At 41.2% G+C, this 14978-nt stretch overlaps 1 long non-coding RNA gene across 1 annotated transcript in view; it reads left to right on the plus strand.

The window, feature by feature from the left end:
* Positions 1 to 6968, plus strand: part of LOC115897489 — a 40105-nt gene extending 33137 nt beyond the window's left edge. Inside the window, exon 2 of the long non-coding RNA XR_004057273.1 lies at positions 5422 to 6968. This is a non-coding gene — a long non-coding RNA (uncharacterized LOC115897489). The remainder of the gene's footprint in view (positions 1 to 5421) is intronic.
* The last annotated feature ends 8010 nt before the right edge of the window (positions 6969 to 14978 follow it).

Below are 14978 nucleotides of genomic sequence, written 5' to 3' on the forward strand. Positions count from 1 at the left end.
GCATATGTTGAACCAGCCTTGCATCCCAGGGATGAAGCCGGCTTGATCATGGTGGATAAGCTTTTTGATGTGCTGCTAGATTCGGTTTGCCAGTATTTTATTGAGGATTTTTGCATTGATGTTCATGAGGGATATTGGCCTAAAATTCTCTTTTTTTTGTTGTGTCTCTATCAGGCTTTGTTATCAGGATGATGCTGGCCCCATAAAATGAGTTAGGAAGGATTCCCTCTTTTCTATTGAGTGGAATAGTTTCAGAAGGCATGGTACCAGCTCCTCTTTGTACCTCTGGTAGAATTTGGCTGTGAATCTATCTGGTCCTGGACTTTTTTGTTTGGTATGCTACAATTATTGCCTCAATTTCAGAACCTGATATTGGTCTATTCAGAGATTCAACTTCTTCCTGGTTTAGTCTTGGGAGGGTGTATGTGTCCAGGAATTTATCCATTTCTTCTAGATTTTCTCGATTATTTGCATAGAGGTGTTCTCTGATGGTAGTTTGTATATCTGTGGGATGGGCGGTGATATCCCCTTTATCATTTTTTATTGTGTCTATTTCATTTTTCTCTGTTTTCTGCTTGTTAGTCTTGCTAGTGGTCTATCTATTTTGTTGATCTTTTCAAATTACCAGCTTCTGGATTCATGGATTTTTTGAAGGTGTTTTGTGTCTCTACCTCCCTTAGTTCTGCTCTGATCTTAGTTATTTCTTGCCTTCTGCTAGCTTTTGAACATGTTTGCTCTTGCTTCTCTAGTTCTTTTAATCGTGATGTTAGGGAGTTCATTTTAGATCTTTCCTGCTTTCTCTTGTGGGCATTTAGTGCTATAAATTTCCCTCTACACACTGTTTTAAATGTGTCCCAGAGATTCTGGTCGTTGTGTCTTTGTTTGCACTGATTTCAAAGAACATCTTTATTTCTGCCTTCATTTCATTATTTACCCAGTAGTCATCTAGGAGCAGGTTATTCAGTTTCTATGTAGTTGTGCAGTTTTGAGTGAGTTTCTTAATCCTGAGTTCTAATTTGATTACACATGTGGTCTGAGCGACAGTTTGTTGTGATTTCTTTTGTTTGTTTGTAATTTGATGTTCTTTAACATTTGCTGAGGAGTGTTTTACCTCCAATTATGTGATCAATTTTAGAATGAGTGTGATGAGGTGCTGGGAAGCATGTATATTCTGTTAATTTTGAATGGGGAGTTCTGTAGATATCTATTAGGTCTGCTTGGTCTAGAGCTGAGTTCAAATCCTGGATATCCTTGTTAATTTTCTGTCTTTTTGCCTGTCTAATATTAAAAGTGGGGTTTACAGTTTCCCATTATTATTGTGTGGGAGTGTAAGCCTCTTTGTAGGTCTCTATGAAGTTGCTTCATGTATCTGGGTGCTTCTGTATTGGGTGCATATATATTTACGATAGTTAGCTCTTGTTACATTGATCCCTTTACCATTATGTGATGGCCTTCTTTGTCTCTTTTGATCTTTGTTGGTTTAAATTCTGTTTTATCAGAGACCAGGTTTGCAAACCCTGCTTTTTTTTGCTTTCCATTTGCTTGGTAAATATTCCTTCATCCCTTCATTTTGAGCCTATGTGTGCCTTTGCACATGTGATGGGTCTCCTGAATATAGCACACCGATGGGTCTTGACTCTTTATTCAATTTGCCAGTCTGTGTCTTTTAATTGGGGCATTTATCCCATTTACATTTAAGGTTGATATTGTTGTATGTGAATTGGATCCTGTCATTATGATGCTAGCTGGTTATTTTGCCCGTTAATTGATGCAATTCCTTCATACCATCGATGGTCTTTACAATTTGGTATGTTTTTGCAGTGGCTGGTACCGGTTTTTCCTTTCCATGTTTAGTGCTTCCTTCAGGAGCTCTTGTAAGGCAGGCCTGGTGGTGACAAAATCTCTCAGCATCTGCTTGTCTGTAAAGGATTGTATTTCACCTTCACTTATGAAACTTAGTTTGACTGGATAGGAAATTCTATTTTGAAAATTCTTTTATTTAAGAATGTTAAATAAGCCCTACTGGCTTGTAGGGTTTCTGCTGAGAGATCTGCTGTTAGTCTGATGGGCTTCCCTTTGTTGGTAACCCAACATTTCTTCCTGGCTTCCCTTAACCTTAGTGAATCTGACAATTATGTGTCTTCGGGTTGCTCTTCTTGAGGGGTATGTTTGTGGTGTTCTCTGTATTTCCTGAATGAATGCTTCTTTTTACTCTTTTTGTCTCTAATCTTGTCTTCTGCCTTTATTTCATTAATTTTATCTTCAATCACTGATATCCTTTCTTCCTCTTGATCAAATCGGCTATTGAAGCTTGTGTATCCTTTATAAGGTTCTCGTACTGTGGTTTTCAGCTCCATCAGGTCATTAAGCTCTTCTCCACACTGGTTATTCTAGTTAGCCATTCGTCTAACCTTCTTTCAAGGTTTTTAACTTCCTTGTGATGGGTTAGAACATACTCCTTTAGCTCGGAGAATTTTGTTATTACTGACTTTCTGAAGCCTACTTCTATCAACTCTCTGTCTAATTTTATTCCCTTGCTGGCGAGGACTTGCATTCCTCTGGAAGAGAGGAGTCATTCTGGTTTTTGGATGTTTCCGCTTTTCTGCTCTGGTTTCTCCCATGTTTGTGGTTTTATCTACCTTTGATCTTTGATATTGGTGACCTACGGATGGGGTTTTGGTGTGGATGTCCTTTTTGTTGATGTTGATGCTATTTGTTTCTGTTTGTAGTTTTCCTTCTAACAGACAGGCCCCTCAGCTGCAGGTCTTTTGGAGTTTGCTGGAGGTCCACTCCAGACTCTATTTGCCTGGGTATCACTAGCGGAGGCTGCAGAACAGCAACTATTGGTGTCTGATCCTTCTTCTGGAAGCTTGGTCCCAGAGGGGCACCCACCTGTAGGAGGTGTCTGTCGGCCCCTACTTGGAGGTGTCTCCCGGTCAGGCTACATGGGGATCAGTGACCCACTTGAGGAGGCAGTCTGTCCATTATCGGAGCTCAAATGCCACACTGGGAGAACCACTGTTCTCTTCTGAGCTGTCAGGCAGGGATGTTGAAGTCTGCAGAAGCTGTCTGCTTCCTTTTGTTCAGGTATGTCCTGCCCCCTGAGGTGGAATCTAGAGAGGTAGTAGGCCTTGCTGAGCTGTGGTGGGCTCTGCCCAGTTTGAGCTTTTTTTGCCACTTTGTTTACACTGTGAGCCTGGAACCGCCTACTCAAGCCTTAACAATGGGGGACGCCCCTCTGCCTGCCAAGTTCCACTGTCCCAGGTCAATCTCAAACTGCTGCACTCACAGTGAGCAAGCCTCTGTGGGAATGGGACCTGCCAAGTCAGGCAAAGGAGGGAATCTCCTGGTCTGCCAGCTGTGAAGACCATGGGAAAAGTGCAGTATTTGTGCAGGAGTGTACTATTTCTCCAGGTACAGTCACTCATGGGTTCCCTTGGCTAGGAAAGGGAAATCCCCTGACTCCTTGCTCTTCCCAGGAGAGGTGATGCCCTGCCCTGCTTCAGCTCACCCTTTTTGGGCTGCACCCACTGTTCAAGCAATCTCAGTGACATGAACCAGGCATCTCAGTTGGAAATGCAGAAATCACCTGTCTTCTGCATCAATCATGCTGGGAGCTGTAGACCAGAGCTGTTCCTATTCAGCCATCTTGTAAGTGACTCCTAGAATTCTATAACTCTGTTGTGTAGTTACTCAAATTTTTGGTTTTTCAGTTTTTTCTCTGACTGCCCAGTATTTAAGCAGTTGTTTGTGAATACTGGTTGGAAATATCCCAGTATTTGTATGGTCCTAGCAGGCAGAACATTCTTTTAAAACAAGCATGGGCTTCTCTTTCCCCTCATGCCTAGGATTGCTTTCTTCTGCTGTATTTGGGAAGGGGTGGTAAGGGAAGCAGGTTTGTCTATGCAGTTTCACAGTCTATTTTCAAATAGCAGGTGGCTCCGTCTTGGGCTTCAGCACTCTTTGCTGCTGGCCACTTCTGGGAACTCCAAGATTATGGCCCTTGCATGATTTCCATGTGGATGCTGAGATGCAGGCTTTGGGGCAGAGATGGGATGGGGAATGCCATACTTCCTGATACAGTTTGGGTGTTTGTCCCCTCCAAATCTCATGCTGAAATGTGATTCCCAATATTGGAGATGAGCTTGGTGGGAGGTGTTTGGGTCATGGGGGTGGATCCCACATGAGTGGCTTTGTGCCCTCCCCTTGGTAATGAATGAGTTTTCTCTCTATTAGTGCATGTGGGAACTGGTTGTTAAAAGGAGCCTGCGACCTGCTCCATGCTGGTACTGTGCCTGTACAGCCTGCAGAACTGTGAGCCAAACAAACTCTGTTTCATTACAAATTACCCAGTCTCAGGTATTCCTTTATAGCAACATAAAATGGACTCACACACTTCCCCAGCTGCCTATTCTTTATTCCTCACAATGCCATGGCACTAAGAAATTCACTGAAAATTTGGGGGCAGAATGAATCACAATACAGAGGGACAAATCCACAGGCATAGGATGCCTAACATAACTTCCCATTGGGTCTTTTATTGGCACCAGCAAATTCCTAGGCCTGCTTTCAAAACTGAGGTTTCCTCTGTCCTCCAGAGATAGTCCCTGTGGCAGATGTGGAGATGCAGGTCACAGCTCAGGTTTTCCTTCTAGACAGGACTCATGACGCAGCTGCTGAGAGCCTGATTAGCTGTGAGTGTCCAGCTGTTAACTCCTTCTGGTCTACTTCAGCTTTGGAAGGAGGTCACAGTCTTCTCAGGGTGGCCCTAGCCATTTACTGAGCAGGACAGTTTGGTCAAGGACCTCACTATTTCTGCCCAGCATGTGGCTTCTCTAAAGATTTATTGCGGCACTATTCACAATAGCAAAGACTTGGAATCAACCCAAATGTCCATCTGTGACAGACTGGATTAAGAAAATGTGGCACATATACACCATGGAATACTATGCAGCCATAAAAAAGGATGAGTTTGTGTCCTTTATAGGGACATGGATGCAGCTGGAAACCATCATTCTTAGCAAACTATCACAAGAACAGAAAACCAAACACCGCATGTTCTCACTCATAGGTGGGAACAATGCTATCACTTGGACTCGGGAAGGGGAACATCACACACTGGGGCCTATCATGGGGAGGGGGGAGGGGGGAGGGATTGCATTGGGAGTTATACCTGATATAAATGATGAATTGATGGGTGCTGACGAGTTGATGGGTGCAGCACACCAACATGGCACAAGTATATATATGTAACAAACCTGCACGTTATGCATATGTACCCTAGAACTTAAAGTATAATTAAAAAAAAAAAAAAAAAAAGATCCTCTTTTCTTTGGAGCTCTCAGGCATTTGTCCGACCTGTATCTCACGGTCTAACACTTTCTTCTTCTCAGTCCTGCTTCCTTCCTTTTCCTTTCACAGGTGCCACTTCAGATAAACCCTTTGGACTCCTAACTCCAACCAGGTGTCTACTTTGTTGAGGACTCACAGACACAGTCTCCTTTCTTCAAAACCTTTACAATGCAAGACCTCACTAACACACAGGGGATGGTCTCCCAGAGGGTCTGTGCTGTTCCCTCACTCAGAACATCAAGATGCACTAAGAATTCTCTACTCTACAGTTCCTGCTAGCTGAGCTATTCCATGGGAGCTTCAGCAGTAAGTTGCAGGGTTGGCTTTGACAGGCAAAGGCCGGCTGGTGGAGCACATCGAGTTCTGGAGGTTCATGTGTGTTTTCATGAAGATCTCTCTGCCAGTAGCAGATAAAGAGGTGTTGCCCCACCCCTCCTGGGGTCTTCTGTTGTCCTGGGAGGAATTTCTTAATCAACTGAACACACACACACACACACACACACACACACACACCCCTTTGAAGCATCAACAGTAATTCTGAGTTCTTTGGGACAATGCAGATTAAATCCACATTAGGAAAGACAACTATGGCCAGGTGCGGTGGCTCATGCCTGTAATCCCAGAATTTTGGGAGGCTGAGGCGGGCGGATCACCCGAGGTCAGGAGTTCGAGACCAACCTGACCAACATGGAGAAACCCTGTCTCTACTAAAAATACAAAATTAGCCAGGCATGGTGGTGGGCGCCTGTAATCCCAGCTACTCGGGAGGCTGAGGCAGGAGAACTGCTTAAACCCAGGAGGCGGAAGTTGCGGTGAGCCGAGACTGTGCCGTTGCACTCCAGCCTGGGCAACAAGAGCAAAACTCTGTCTAAAAAAAAAAATGAGAACTATTGATCCAGAGGTGGCCAGATTGGCCTCACTGGAGATAACAGGTGACATTATTGTGCAAAGTGGTTTCAGTTCCCTTGTCTTGTTTTTGGAATAGTATAAGAGGCCTATGATACGAATAAATAAGGCCCATCACAAGCCTCACCAAAGGACAAAACAAATCCACTTCAGAAGAAGGCTTTTTGTTGAGCCAGATCAAATTCTTGGACAGAATTGTACTCTTAATCTCTGCAGTGGAAGTGGGGGGTAGTTTAAGAATTTATTAACCTTGTACCTTGAGCAATCCCTCAGGAGTAAAAGGTATCAGGCCTCTGAGCCGAAGCTCAGCCATTGCAACCCCTGTGACCTGCACGTATACATCCAGATGGCCTGCAGGAGCCAAGAAGTCTGGGACAGCTGAAAAACCACACAAGAAGTAAAATAGCCAGTTCTTGCCTTAACTGATTAACCGACATTACAACATTCCACCATTGTGACTTGTCCCTGCCCTACCTTAACTGATCAATCGACCTTGTGATATTCTTCTTCTGGACAATGAATCTTATGATCTCCCCACCATATACCTTGTGACCCCTCCTTTGCTAACAATGGATAGCCACCTTTTACTGTAATTTTCCATTACCTACCCAACTCCTACAAAGCAACCCCTTCCCCATCTCCCTTCGCTGATTCTCTTTCCGGACTCAGCCCACTTGCACCCAAGTGAATACACAGCCTTGTTGCTCACACAAAGCCTGTTTGTGGTCTCTTCACAAAGACGCGCTTGACAAAAGGGAAGGATGGATTTGTCCTTCTGGTTACATATGTTCTGCCTGCTCATTTTGAATTTAATTAAACAAGGATTGTCCTTATCTTTTCATACTTTGTAAGAAACCATAAATATTTATGCACCTTGATTTTTTAAAGAAACATTTTTTATTTTGAAGTAATTATAGTCTCATAGGAAGTTGCAAAAGTAGTACATAGAGTCCGTGAGTACTCTTCCCACAGTGGTGACAACTGTACTATAATATCAATTCTGGGAAATTGATATTGGTACAATACTAACTAGGCTATAGACCTTATTCAGTTTTCATTATTTTTTACTTGCACTCATTTGAGTGTGTCAATGTGTGTCTGTGCTTCTCTGCTTGTTGATGTATTTAGGAGAACTTTGACTAGCAAGCCATACAGATCTACTCTATTCTTATTCCTTTGTTCATTATCTGGATGAACTATCACTTATCAGTCCCCTATCGGAATCCACTTCAGTTGTTTATGGTTTTTCTCTAGGGCATGATGTTGCAATAGCACCCTTGTACATGTAGCTAGGAGAACTTGTACTAAGCCCAGGTAAATAGTTGAAGTACAAGGGCAGAGGGGTGTGTCTTTGATATTTTAATAGAAATCACCTGTCTCCCTCTAGAAAAGCTGCACCCTTTTCCAGTGGCAGAGAACCTTCCTGAAAGGCAATCCTGTGGGATGGTGTCCATTTCTTCACACCCTTATAACACTCAGCTTCAACAAACATACAGATTTTTGCTGATGTGGGAGAAAAATATTAATTATTAATGATATTAAGGTGATTATCTTTTCATTTGTTGATAGACATTTGTGTTTCTTTTTAAATGAACTGCTCATGACCTTTGTCTACTTTTATTTGGTTGTTTACTTCTTTCTCATTTATTCCTATAAACTCTTTATAAAAGGAAATTAACCATTTGATCGTCATATGTTGTGAATATTTTTACCAGTTTGACTTTTGAATTTATGTCTTTTTTAATGAATTGTAGAAGTTTAAAATCTTTATGGAATAAATTTATTTAGTTTTTTGTTTTTTTTGTTTATGGCTTCTGAGTTTTGTGTCATGATTAGAAAGGCCTTTCTTATTCCAAAAGTATAAGATATTCAGTTATAAGATTTCCTGTAGTTATTCAATGTGTGTATATGTATGTTTAAATCTTTGGGCCATCTGATATTTGTGCTTGTGTGGGAAGTGAGACAGAAATCCGGGTTAGTGTTTTTCCCAAATGGTTAACCAGTTGTCTCAGCACTGTTTGAATAACTCTTCCATGCCTTGGTTTCTTTATCATTACCATATGTATTTGAGCCTATTTCTGAACTCTAGTTCATTTCATTGATTTGTCTGTCTGTTCCCAAGTCAGGATTTTAATAGATACTGCAAACAGGAAAAAGAAAGTGCTAAAATTGCCATAAAGTAACTTCAAATAGAAGAGTATGGCAATTCAGAGGGGGAGAATTTTTAATTGGGGTCTGAAAAAGCTTCACAAAAGAGGGACATTTAAGATGAAGCTTGAATGATGAGCAACGTTGGGCAAAGGGAATAAAGAATAAAGTCATGGAGGTGGTGAATATTTGTGCACATGTGCATCGTGTCTCTGCGAAGGAACTCATGCTCCACCACCGGTGTTTTTATGCATGCATGTCTTGAGCATAGTTAAGAGGATACAGAAATTTTCGTGTTACTCTTTTGAGGCATTTTGAGGACACATTTATTAATCATAATAGCTACAAGTTGAATACCTACTGTTATCCCATAGACATAGTGATATCTATGTCATTTTTGATTTTTTTTTGTTATACTTTAAGTTCTAGGGTACATGTGCATAACATGCAGCTTTGTTACATATGTATACTTGTGCCATGTTGGTGTGCTGCACCCATCAACTCGTCATTTACATCAGGTATAACTTGCAATGCAATCCCTCCCCCCTCCCCCCTCCCCGTGATAGGTCCCAGTGTGTGATGTTCCCCTTCCCGAGTCCAAGTGATCGCATTTTTCAGTTCCCACCTATGAGTGAGAACATGCGGTGTTTGGTTTTCTGTTCTTGGGATAGTTTGCTGAGAATGATGGTTTCCAGCTGCATCCATGTCCCTACAAAGGACTGAAACTCATCCTTTTTTATGGCTGCATAGTATTCCATGGTGTATATGTGCCACATTTTCTTAATCCAGTCTGTCACTGATGGACATTTGGGTTGATTCCAAGTCTGCTATTGTGAATAGTGCTGCAATAAACATACGTGTGCATATGTCTTTATAGCAGCATGATTTCTAATCCTTTGGGTATATACCCAGTAATGGGATGGCTGGGTCATATGGGATTTCTAGTTCTAGATCCTTGAGGAATCGCCATACTGTTTTCCATAATGGTTGAACTAGTTTACAATCCCACCAACAGTGTAAAAGTGTTCCTATTTCTCCACATCCTCTCCAGCACCTGTTGTTTCCTGAACTTTTTAATGATTGCCATTCTAACTGGTGTGAGATGGTATCTCATTGTGGTTTTGATTTGCATTTCTCTGATGGCCAGTGATGATGAGCATTTTTTCATGTGTCTGTTGGCTGTATGAATGTCTTCTTTTGAGAAATGTCTGTTCATATCCTTTGCCCACTTTTTGATGGGGTTGTTTGTTTTATTTCTTGTAAATTTGTTTGAGTTCTTTGTAGGTTCTGGATATTAGCCCTTTGTCAGATGAGTAGATTGCAAAAATTTTCTCCCATTCTGTAGGTTGCCTGTTCACTCTGAGGGTAGTTTCTTTTGCTGTGCAGAAGCTGTTTAGTTTAATGAGATCCCATTTGTCAATTTTGGCTTCTGTTGCTGTTGCTTTTGGTGTTTTAGACATGAAGTCCTTGCCCATGCCTATCTCCTGAATGGTATTACCTAGATTTTCTTCTAGGGTTTTTATGGTATTAGGTCTAACATTTAAGTCTCTAATCCATCTTGAATTAATTTTCGTATAAGGAGTAGGGAAAGGATCCAGTTTCAGCTTTCTACTTATGGCTAGCCAATTTTCCCAACACCATTTATTAAATAGGGAATCCTTTCCCCATTTCTTGTTTCTCTCAGGTTTGTCAAAGATCAGATGGCTGTAGATGTGTGGTATTATTTCTGAGGACTCTGTTCTGTTCCATTGGTCTATATCTCTGTTTTGGTACCAATACCATGCTGTTTTGGTTACTGTAGCCTTGTAGTATAGTTTGAAGTCAGGTAGCGTGATGCCTCCAGCTTTGTTCTTTTGACTTAGGATTGTCTTGGCAATGTGGGCTCTTTTTTGGTTCCATATGAACTTTAAAGCAGTTTTTTCCAATTCTGTGAAGAAAGTCATTGGTAACTTGATGGGGATGGCATTGAATCTATAAATGACCTTGGGCAGTATGGCCATTTTCACGATATTGATTCTTCCTATCCATGAGCATGGCATGTTCTTCCATTTGTTTGTGCCCTCCTTTATTTCACTGAGTAGTGGTTTGTAGTTCTCCTTGAAGAGGTCCTTCACATCCCTTGTAAGTTGGATTCCTAGGTATTTTATTCTCTTTGAAGCAATTGTGAATGGGAGTTCACTCATGATTTGGCTCTCTGTTTGTCCGTTATTGGTATATAGGAATGCTTGTGATTTTTGCACATTGATTTTGTATCCTGAGACTTTGCTGAAGTTGCTTATCAGCTTAAGGAGTTTTTGGGCTGAGACAATGGGGTTTTCTAAATATACAATCATGTCATCTGCAAACAGGGACAATTTGACTTCTCCTTTTCCTAACTGAATACCCTTTATTTCTTTCTCTTGCCTGATTGCCAGAACTTCCAACATTGTTGAATAGGAGTGGTGAGAGAGGGCATCCCTGACTTGTGCCAGTTTTCAAAGGGAATTTTTCCAGTTTTTGCCCATTCAGTATGATATTGGGTGTGGGTTTGTCATAAATAGCTCTTATTATTTTGAGATACGTTCCATCAATACCGAATTTATTGAGAGTTTTTAGCATGAAGGGCTATTGAATTTTGTCAAAGGCCTTTTCTGCATCTATTGAGATAATCATGTGGTTTTTGTCTTTGGTTCTGTTTATATGCTGGATTACGTTTATTGATTTGCGTATGTTGAACCAGCCTTGCATCCCAGGGATGAAGCCCACTTGATCATGGTGGATAAGCTTTTTGATGTGTTTCTGGATCTGGTTTGCCAGTATTTTATTGAGGATTTTTGCATCGATGTTCATCAGGGATATTGGTCTAAAATTCTCTTTTTTTGTTGTGTCTCTGCCAGGCTTTGGTATCAAGATGATGTTGGCCTCATAAAATGAGTTAGGGAGGATTCCCTCTTTTTCTATTGATTGGAATAGTTTCAGAAGGAATGGTACCAGCTCCTCCTTGTACCTCTGGTAGAATTCAGCTGTGAATCCATCTGGTCCTGGACTTTGTTTGGTTGGTAGGCTATTAATTATTGCCTCAATTTCAGAGTCTGCTATTGGTCTATTCAGGGATTCAACTTCTTCCTGGTTCAGCCTTGGGAGAGTGTAAGTGTCCAGGAAATTATCCATTTCTTCTAGATTTTCTAGTTGATTTGTGTAGAGGTGTTTATAGCATTCTCTGATGGTAGTTTGTATTTCTGTGGGGTCAGTGGTGATATCCCCTTTATCATTTTTTATTGCAACTATTTCATTCTTCTCTCTTTTCTCTTTATTAGTCTTGCTAGCGGTCGATCAATTTTGTTGATCTTTTCAAAAAACCAACTCCTGGATTCATTTATTTTTTGGAGGGTTTTTTGTGTCTCTATCTCCTTCAGTTCTGCTCTGATCTTAGTTATTTCTTGTCTTCTGCTAGCTTTTGAATGTGTTTGCTCTTGCCTCTCTAGTTCTTTTAATTGTGATGTTAGAGTGTCAATTTTAGATCTTTCCTGCTTTCTCTTGTGGGCATTTAGTGCTATAAATTTCCCTCTACACACTGCTTTAAATGTGTCCCAGAGATTCTGGTATGTTGTATCTTTGTTCTCATTGGTTTCAAAGAACATCTTTATTTCTGCCTTCATTTCGTTATGTACCCAGTAGTCATTCAGGAGCAGGTTATTCAGTTTCCATGTAGTTGAGTGGTTTTGAGTGAGTTTCTTAATCCTGAGTTCTAGTTTGATTGCACTGTGGTCTGAGATACAGTTTGTTATAATTTCTGTTTTTGTACATTTGCTGAGGAGTGCTGTACTTCCAATTATGTGGTCAATTTTGGAGTAAGTGTGGTGTAGTGCTGAGAAAAATGTATATTCTGTTGATTTGGGGTGGAGAGTTCTGTAGATGTCTACTAGGTCTGCTTGCTGCAGAGATGAGTTCAATTCCTGGATATCCTTGTTAACTTTCTGTCTCGTTGATCTGTCTAATGTTGACAGTGGGTGTTGAAGTCTCCCATTGTTATTGTATGGGAGTTTAAGTCCCTTTGTAAGTCTCTAAGGACTTGCTTTATGAATCTGGGTGCTCCTGTATTTGGTGCATATATATTTAGGATCGTTAGCTCTTCCTGTTGAATTGATCCCTTTACCATTATGTAATGGCCTTCTTTGTCTCATTTGATCTTTGATGGTTTAAAGTCTGTTTTATCAGAGACTAGGATTGCAACCCCTGCTTTTTTTTGTTCTCCATTTGCTTGGTAGATCTTCCTCCATCCCTTAATTTGAGCCTATGTATGTCTCTGCATGTGAGATGGGTCTCCTGAATACAGCAGACTGATGGGTCTTGACTCTTTATCCAGTTTGCCAGTCTGTGTCTTTTAATTGGAGCATTTAGTCCATTTACATTTAAGGTTAATATTGTTATGTCTGAACTTGATCCTGCCATTATAATATTAACTGGTTATTTTGCTCGTTAGTTGATGCAGTTTCTTCCTAGTCTCGATGGTCTTTACATTTTCGCATGTTTTTGCAATGGCTGGTACCGGTTGTTCTTTCCATGTTTAGTGCTTCCTTCAGGGTCTCTTGTAAGGCAGGCCTGGTGGCAACAAAATCTCTAAGCATTTGCTCATCTGTAAAGGATTTTATTTCTCCTTCACTTATGAAACTTAGTTTGGCTGGATATGAAATTCTGGGTTGAAAATTCTTTTCTTTAAGAATGTTGAATATTGGTCCCCACTCTCTTCTGGCTTGTAGAGTTTCTGCTGAGAGATCTGCTGTTAGTCTGATGGGCTTCCCTTTGTGGGTAACCCGACCTTTCTCTCTGGCTGCCCTTAAGATTTTTTCCTTCATTTCAACTTTGGTGAATCTGGCAATTATATGTCTTGGAGTTGCTCTTCTCGAGGAGTATCTCTGTGGCATTCTCTGTATTTCCTGAATTTGAACGTTAGGCTGCCCTACTAGGTTGGGGAAGTTCTCCTGGATGATATCCTGAAGAGTGTTTTCCAACTTGGTTCCATTTTCTCCCTCACTTTCAGGCACCCCAATCAGACGTAGATTTGGTCTTTTTACATAATCCCATACTTCTTGCAGGCTTTGTTCATTTCTTTTTCTTCTTTTTTCTTTAGACTTCTCTTCTCGCTTCATTTCATTCATTTGATTCTCAATCGCAGATACTCTTTCTTCCAGTTGATCGAGTCAGTTACTGAAGCTTGAGCATTTGTCACGTATTTCTCGTGTCATGGTTTTCATCTCTGTCAGTTCATTTATGGCCTTCTCTGCATTAATTATTCTGGTTATCAATTCTTCCACTCTTTTTTAAAGATTTTTAGTTTCTTTGCGCTGGGTACGTAATTCCTCCTTTAGCTCTGAGAAGTTTGATGGTCTGAAGCCTTCTTCTCTCATCTTGTCAAAGTCATTCTCCGTCCAGCTTTCATCCATTGCTGGCGATGAGCTGTGTTCCTTTGGAGGTGGAGATGCACTCTTATTCTTTGAATTTCCAGCTTTTCTGCATTGCTTTTTCCCCATCTTTGTGGTTTTATCTGCCTCTGGTCTTTGATGATGGTGATGTACTGATGGGGTTTTGGTGTGGGTGTCCTTCCTGTTTGTTAGTTTTTCTTCTACCAGTCAGGACCCTCAGCTGTAGGTCTGTTGGAGATTGCTTGAGGTCCACTCCAGACCCTGTTTGCCTGAGTGTCAGCAGCAGAGGCTGTCTTCTGTGTCGGTCATGCTGGGAGCTGGAGACTGGAGCTGTTCCTATTCAGCCATCTTGCTCCACTCCTCATTTTTGATTTTCACTACAATGAGCAAAGTTGGTATTCCCATTTTAGAAATGAGGAAAATGCCCTAGGCAGTTTAAATAACACCTAGAAGTCGCTGTATTGAGATTAAAATGCATGACCAGCAATTTAAAAAATCAGAATAGAAAATATCACAATTCATCACCTGTGGTTAGAGTGTTTGTAGCAGAAGCTGTTCCTGCTCTACCTATGCCATCTGGGATCCCTCTGCTATCTCTGTGTAGACCAGTTGAATCCCAGTGTGCATTCTTTCCCAAAAGCCAGCATGCTGTTGGAAGGTACAAGAGAGCCAGAAATGCCTGGGAATTTATGTCCCTTCCCTCCCCTCACAGCCTTTAACCAATGACTGATGGGGGTGGGGATAGACATATTCTAGCTCTTTTGCCCTCTCACTGGGATGGCTGCGATGTAACCTATGATGTTCCCCAAGCCTTCTGTGGGAATGAATCAAAATTGCCTTCCATGGGACGTGGCTTGATGTTGTACCCTTACTTGGCCCCTTTCTACTCTTACTTTCTCACATCTCTCTTTTCTCTGGGAATAGTTCCTAATAAATCACTTTCATGTGCATCTTCCTCTAGGGCAGCACTGCTTTAAGAAGCTTCTGTTGTTGTGATGTAGGAGTGTGTGTGTGTGTGTGTTTGTGCATGTGCACACATTACATTATCATTTAACACGTATTTCTTAGTGGGAGCCAGTTTGAAAGCCACTGTTCTATACTACATTAAGCTGCCTGTTTGTGTATAGTTCACTGAGCTGGAAATTCTGCTTGATGCCCCCAAATAAGAAC

This window comes from Rhinopithecus roxellana, chromosome 5, assembly GCF_007565055.1.
Source record: "Rhinopithecus roxellana isolate Shanxi Qingling chromosome 5, ASM756505v1, whole genome shotgun sequence".
NCBI classification, from domain to species: domain Eukaryota; kingdom Metazoa; phylum Chordata; class Mammalia; order Primates; family Cercopithecidae; genus Rhinopithecus; species Rhinopithecus roxellana.